We start from the raw sequence: 8116 nt of genomic DNA on the forward strand, positions 1-8116 counted from the left end.
TCCCTTCCACCTCCAGCCAAGCCCACCATCCTTACCATGGGATTTGTACTCTGTGACAGAAAGGACAGGTGCAGGGCCATCGAGAATGGAAGCATTCTCCTGGAGTTTGGAAAGGCTTTACAGGACGAGTAACATTTTGTCAGGATAAAGAAGAAAATTATTAGGCTGAGAACTAAGAGAAAGAAGAAAGACTTTCTGAGCAAAATGAGTAGCCAGGGACAAGTGACATTGTAAAAGTTCAGGGACCATTTAAAAATGTAACTCTCCATTAGCTAAAATTCTCCCTGTGGACTGTAAGAGTTATCTTTGTCTCTAATTATGTGCCCTCTCATAATTTTCACCATTTGTTTTATACAGTACAACATGCCTTTCTAATCCAAATAGATTGAAGGTTACTTAAATTCCAAGAACTTGTTTCCAACCGTAGCATGAAACTAAGGCAGTGCGGAACATCCAGTAGGTGCTATAGAAATCTACAGGGAAAGTCAAAGTCAAGTACATGTTTAAAGACTGAGCTCAAGGGCCACTTCTGTACCCACCATGTGAAGGTGATGAGTCAATATTCTGAGCCCTGATATTCTAAGATGAGAGATCATGGCAACTGTGTACTTCTAGGGATTAAAAATGGATTTTATCCTGTCCTAAAGTCTTTTTAGCAAATAACCCACCAGGGAAAAAAGAATCTGATAGACTCTGTCAGCTCATCTGGCATCACAGAACACATTGTCCCAAAGGTTTATATTCTGGTACCTTCAAGTTGGAGTAGGGAGCCCAAAATAGCTCTTTCTCTTTCTCCTTTTCTTTCTTTTTTGAGACAAGGTCTTATGTAGTAGCAGAGACTAGCCTCTGACTCATTGTGTACCTGAGGATGACTTTGAGTTCTTGGTCATCTAGCCTCCGACCTGATTGCTGGGATTACAGGTATGTGCCCCCACATCTGGTTTATGCAGTGCCGGGGATTGGACTCACGGCTGGTCATCACAAGCCAGTTTTCACTATGAGTTTGATTCCAGATCCCTGGTGGGAAAGTGTCCCATAGTCTCCTACACTGGAGAAGTTTCCTTTGGATGATGTCAAGTTGAACCTCAACTTGGGACCCATAAAAACTGTGATACTCAGAGTATGTTCCTGTCTTTATGACAGTTGTAAAGACCCTTAAATGGACTGTGTCTTGTATGTATATTGTCCCTTTAAAAAAAGAGTGTGTCTCTCTCCCTTAACCCCAGAGCTTCACTCTATATTTAAACTCATTCTTAATGAGCTTCAGTGTTGATTCAAAACAACCAGACAAAAAGAATATGTTCAGATGTTTAACTGGAGGACCCTCCCTTCTCTCTTCCTTGGATATTTCCTTAGCATAATAGTAGCCACATGTGTACTTCTAATCAGGAACAGGGATCTTTTAAGAGTCATCCAAGAGGAATAAAATACTCAACACCCCAGTCATGGAAGTCCCCCTGAAAGTGAATCAGTATAGGAATCCCTCTTTTTTGGGAGATCCAAAAGTCACCCATCTTTTTAATACCCCACTCTCAATAGGAGTCAATAACTAGGAATGGCTGGCATGTGATGTGAAATACAAAGAGTACAGTTCTTGAGGCAGTAAATTAAAGGAAACAAACTATGACAAGAAAGAGACGGGGAGGTGGCTGGGGGAAATGTCTGGTCTTTAATAAACACAGGAAGACAAGTATAGATGGTAGAGTCATGAGAAAAGATGATTCTTGTCCATTAGAAAGAAGTTCAGGAATAATAATGAAGGCCTGGGGCTGAAGCTCATTTGGTAGGATGTTTGCCTAGTGTACATGAAGCCCTAGGTTCAATCTCCAGCACTATATAAACCAGATGTGGGAGTACACACCTACAATCCCAGCACTCAGGTGATTGGAGGCTGGAGGACCAAACACTCAAAGCCATTCTCAGCTATAAAGTGAGTTAGAGGCTAGCCTCCACTGGTACATGACACCCTCCCCCCCCCCCAATATAGATCTGTAGTGAATATAAAAATGTGACAACAGAAATGAAAAGCAAGGTGTGGAAAGTATAAAAGATAAAATAATTCAAGAGATAATTCCAGACAGTGTCTCCAAATTAAAGATTCCCACTGAATCTCTCACATGGCCAGTGTAGGTCCATGGGAAGCCAGAATCATGTAATTTGCAAACACCAATGATAAGAAGTCCCTTAGCTCAGGAGTGGGACTGGCATAGGATCCCTTAGAACCAATGTGAGAAGAGGCCAAGAAGGAAGTTCACCATTGCCCTATGGGAAAGTGTCTGACAGTGCAGACTTTTATGCCCAACAAAACTGTCTGTGGCATGTGACATTAGAACAAAAAACATTCCAAAGTTTTAGTTTTCACACACCGTTTCTCAGAAGATTACTAAGGACAACCTCGAGGACAGTTTAAACCAAGAAAAAGAAAAGTTCTATAAACTAAGGAAACTGGAACAGGAGAGATGGCTCAGCAGTAATGAGCACTGACTGCTTTTCCAGAGGATTTTGTATCCCTAGAACCCACATGGCAGCTCACAACTGTCTGTAACTCCATGCCAGAGTATTTGATACACTATTCTGGCCTCCATGAACACCAGACACACAAATAGACAGGCAGGTAAAATACCCATACACATAAAATAAAAATAAATACAATCTCAGAAAACAAACAAGCAACAACAAAACAAGAAAGCCAACACAACACAGTCAGATGAGACCCCAGGATTAGAAACAGAGAAATCACAACAGCTGGATGGAATAAAATAGAACTGGAGAAGATTTTTTTTTAAGACCTAGAGGGTCTTTTTTTTAAAGGGCTTTGAGAAGGTGAACATGCAATACATTTGAAAGTACAGAGACTTCACAGCTCAAAGAGAGTTTAGGAGATGGGTAATAGGTAAGTATATAGAAAACTAAGGAAGAAAAATGGTGAGTTATTAGGTGCAGACAAAACATGGCACTGTGTAGGAAATCGCTGAGACTTGTGGTACGCAGCAGGATGCGGCAGTGAATAGTGTTAATCTTCTCATAAAGACAGAAGTACAGACGATGGACAGAGTTGCATTGGCAGGACACAGAGGGTCAGGAGAGGGCAGGAAATATCCAGGTAAGTGGTTGAAGGTGGAATGCCTAGAAGAAAGACTGTGGATGGTCAGTAGAGAAAGCCTAAAACAGAAAAGTCATGAGGTAGCTGCCAAAGCCGGTTATTTAAAGATGTGGAGGTAAATATCAGGAGCAGCTGCTGAGGGGAGGGAGAGTGCGTGCCCTAGGGGTATGAGAAATGCAGACAAGGGCTGTGAGTTTGTCTATAGAGCTTTGTAGAACTGTCTCTTCACATTAACGTGGGGTTATGGCTTTGAAAAACAAAGGCTTTTTTTTTTAAAGAGCTCTGGAGCCAGGGAAGACAGCTCAGTTGGTGAAGTGTTTCCTTGCTATGCGAACATGAGGACCTGTGTTCAGATCCCTGGCACCCCTGAAAACTGGGCATGGTGACATGCGTCTGTAATCCCAGTGTTGGAGAGGTGGAGACAAGCTAATTCCCCAGAGCTGACTGGCCAGCTATAGGCAAACTGATTTGCTTCAGTGGGAGACCTTGTCTCCAAAAAAAAGGTCAACAGCCATTAAGGAAGATACTCAATATCAAATATGTGGCCTTTGTATCACAAGTGCATGAGAATTCCCTATGCACATATGAATGCAGCCTCCAATGCACTCACATGCACGCACACATAGAACTGCCCTGGAGTGGTATCTCTGTTGCTAGAATGTTTTCTTAGCCTCACAAAGACTTAGGTTTGACATCCAGCAATGCAGAAACAGAGCACAGTGCTTCACAATTATAGTCCCAGAAACCGGGAGGTGGAGGCAGGAGAATCAGGAGTTGGGCATCATCCTCCATTACATAGGAAATTACAGTCCTTCCCAGGCTACCGAAGACCTTGTGTCAAAAACTCAGTAAATGGAATAACACAGAACTAGGAGGAACCATACATGTTTCTAGAAGATGTGGCCACTTAGGCCGCTGGTACAGCCAGTTCCCTACCTAAACGTTGAGTCATCTTTGTCATTCCGAAGTAAGGGATTATTTCCATTCCTCAGAAATGGCGTTGGGCACACTGTTACCGGAGGAGCCTTCACTAGAAGTTAAGGGATATATCCACAGCCCTCCCAGCTCAGAGAGGGGAGACTCCATCTGGAGGCCAGTACCCCTCACACTGGGACCACTCTCTCCTTGACACCTTCAAGCCTGAACTTCTCTCCTTTAGCTTGTGAGGTGCGCACTGAGTGAGGAAGGGGGGTACGAGGGCGGGAGGGGGTCCTAGAGCTGCTGTCACCGGCTGGTCCCTAGAAGCATGGTGGTTTCCCCATCTGTAAAATCGGGACGATGGTGCCTGTGCCATGCTGTTTGCAGCGTTGTTATGGGACTCACAGGGAGGCATACGGATGAAGGCACTTACGCCACTCATCACCTCCAGATACCCCCAAACTTTACTTGTTATCATGGAAACTCCCCAGGAGCAAAGGCGGGAAAGCCTCATTCAGAAGCTCCCACTTAGGGACAGCGGTGGAGTTAGGGGTCACATTAGAAGAGGCCTTTAAGAAATTTTGCCCACACCATTCTGGCCTTATGTAGTTGCTGTCCTGTCCTGCTGCTACACATGGGTAGAAGGACATAGCCCTCACAGAGGCGAGCCTGCAGTGGGCACTTTGTGCTCAGGCTCATTGCCAGCTGCCAAGTATGTGCTTCCCTCTGCCCTGAAGAATATTTTTTTTTCAACCCTCACTTATTTTTCCATCTTGGGCTCTTACCAAGAAATCAAAAGCACTAGAGTTAGATGACTTCTGACAGATCCAGCTTCCCCACTGGAAAGTTAGTTTCAAAGCAGCATGTCACCGCCCAAAATGCTTATTAGAAATGCAGAGAAATTAGCTGGAGCACTCAGGAGGGAGGTGTTTCAGCAGACCCCCAGTGTCCCTAGCCCTCGCTGGTCCTAGGGAAGAGGAGCCTTAGAGAATGTGGCTCCAAGGAAAATGTCCCTGGACCCCTTAAACACAAACTTCAATCACTTGTGTTGACAGTATGCTCTTGAGCAGTGGGTGTCACAAAAGATAACACATTGCATTGAGAGGCTTCTAGAGGGCAACCATCTGTACACTTGACAGAACTGCATGCTGGCTCCTGGGAATCTAATGTGCCTCATCCAGTTGCTGGTAAAATCAGAGCTAGAATCCAAGCCTCATCCACATCCTTCTTAATGCTGTGCTATGAACTGGTACGGTGGCTCAGAGAGCCAAGGTGCTAGCTGAGCAATCCTAACACCCTAAGTTCTATCCCCAGGACACAAATTAATGTGGAAATCTTACAATCTGATGAGTCAAGACTAATTATTGTTCTACATTATAGCAGAAACAAAATCAGAGAGGGTAAGTAACTCTCAAGTCTGCATACCCAGTAAAAGCTGGCCCTTCTGGCTCCCTACTCCTCCCTCTGGCTAGATATACTTGCTAAGGTCAGGGGTAAAAGCCCTGGCTTTCAACTGCAACAACAGCCCCCTTTCCTTCTCCCCGTCCTTTGCTGTGATTCTGTTTGAGTTCCCCAGCCTGTTTGGAACATCGCTTATGGTGTAAATGACAGGCCTGTCTTTGGACTGTTGTCAGTCACTGGGTATGGTGAAGTCACCCTCTGGCAGGTGTTCCCTGGCCAGGCAGAAGAGAGGAATCATGGTAAGGGGGGGTGACTACTTGGGGGTGGAGCTAAGGGGACAGAGAGGCTAGGGAAGTGACTGATGGAAGCGCTGACTCATCATCTTGGATCCAAGAGATGTTCCCATCATCACGCCCTGAACAAAACCAAAACCAGGGTGTTTAAACCTGTGCCTGGGACGTCATTTCCCTGTGATTGACGTGGGCTGGGTATAAGTCATTTTTAAAGATATGCCTGGAAAGACTCAATGACTATATTGAAAGAGAAGCAGGAGGAGGAGGAAGCAGAGGAGGAGGAACAAGAGAAGGAAGAAGAAGAGAAGGAACAATCTTTTATTTTAGGCTCCTGTTTTTGTCCGGCCAAAGAGACTATTAAAGAGTCAGGATCACAGGCATAGTAACTGAGAAAGGGCATCTGATTGCACAATTAAAACACATGCACCCCAGATAATGTGTAAGGAGATTAATTGTTGTGTGTGAGTGTTGAAGTCCATCATGCATTACATACGTATGTAATTTTGTAGTCACACACAACCCTTGGATGTGGAAATTCAAAAATATTTTCTAGATCCCCCCAGCTTATCACAGATCTTAATCAATGGATGAGCAATTAGACCCATGAACCAGAGTTGAAATAACCCTCATTCATGAGCTCACCCATTCAGTAACACAGCTCTTCTTGGGGATATAGAGGAAGCTTGCTACAGAGAAAGAATCTATCATTTCCAGTATGGCCTGGCACATGTGCCCTCAGGAGCTACTGCCCCCTTGTTTTCTAAGTTGACACAGTTAAGGTAGGCTGCAGAAGTTATTTGGGTGGTTAAATGAGAGAGCTGTGTTTAAGAATTATGATATGATGGCTGATGGTGGGTAGATTACATTGAAAGAAACTGGCTACACTAATGAGCAAACACTTGAGGAGGTTATAGAATGTTGGAGAAGGAAGACCCGGGCACTTTGTCTTTTACCGTAGAAGAAACTGAGGCCCAGAGAGATGTTGTGACTTAACCAAGGTGACAAGAAGTTAACAGAAAAGCGAGGACCTCGATTCAGCACAGCCACTTTGGCGTCTCTGCCCCACGGAGATGTTGCCGCCTGGGTACTGTAAGTCCCTCTGTCTCACCGTCGCTCAATTCTGTACCCTTCCTTGGAGAGTCAGAGTGCTGGGGAGAAGGCCCAGTCAGGGTGTGCTTGCCTTGCCAAGTCTGAGGACCCCAGCTTGACAGTCAGAACCCACAAAAAAGGCTGGGCGTGGAGTCACGAGGTTGTAAGATCAATTCTAGGGAAGCATACACAGATGGACCCCGGGGGGTTACTGACTGGCAGTCTGCTTGGTGAATGCCAGAGCAATAAGAGATACTGCCTCAAAGGCAAGGTGGGCGCTGGAAAGGTGGCTCAGTGGTCAAGGGCACTTAATGCTCTTCCAGAGGACCCAGGTTCAGTTCCCACCACCCACAGGGTGACTCACAGTCCTCTCTAACTTTAGTTCCAGGACACCCAGCACCCCTTTGAGGAATGTGTTGGCACTAGGCATATGCGTGGTGTGCAGGCATACTGCAGCTAAGACATTCATACAAACAAAAGTACAAATAGATTCCTCCTTTAAAAGAAAGCAAGTGCCTAAAGAATGGCACCTGAGGTCATTCTCTGGCCTCCCTATACACGTGAACACGTATGTGAACTCACCCAGCCACAATCACACAGATACAGAGAGGAGGAGGTGTTTCACGTCTCCTTTTTCCTTTGACTTTAGCAAGCATTCCATCAAGGTTGCATCCTTGAAGAGCAGCTGGCTGGCAGGCCCTGGCTTCCCCTCCTTCCTTCCCCTCCCTAACCCTTCCCTCTGCCTCTCTCAGAGTAAAGAATGGTGCAGCATCTTCCTGCCCTGGGTATGCATCCTGCCTTGGTCCTGAGGAACTGCTGCTCGGGGTGTGCAGATGAAAGGGAAGATTCCAGCCAACTGGAGTCCTAATTTGAGGCATAAATTAACGCACACCTGACCAGGTGACATTATCCAAATGATAAATTGCCACAGGCGCGGGCTATTGTGTTCATAAGGGTGATTTATGGCCTGGGTTTGGAAATGAATAGAGAAAGAAATATTTCAATGTAGCCATTTAAAACCCAAACTGTTAGGTTTGGTAGGGGCTGTCTTTAAAAGATTAAGGTGTCTTTCTTTTGTTGAAGTTGTCCATATTAATCAGAATGGCATGGCTTTTTAAAAAAATTTAATAAAACAAGGGGAAAGCATTTGGGTTTTACATAGCACGGTGGAGCAAGTAAGGTCTTTCTTTCCTGTTTTAGTCTTTGTAGAGCACGGAGCTCAGAAAGAGGCTCGCAGGCATCTCTACACACCTTTACTAGGGCTTCTGTCAGCATCTTGTCTTTGGGGGCTGAGCAGAAAATGAAAACCTTC

Source organism: Psammomys obesus, unplaced genomic scaffold (assembly GCF_907164565.1).
Source record: "Psammomys obesus unplaced genomic scaffold, mPsaObe1.curated_primary_1811, whole genome shotgun sequence".
Classification (NCBI taxonomy): Eukaryota; Metazoa; Chordata; class Mammalia; order Rodentia; family Muridae; genus Psammomys; species Psammomys obesus.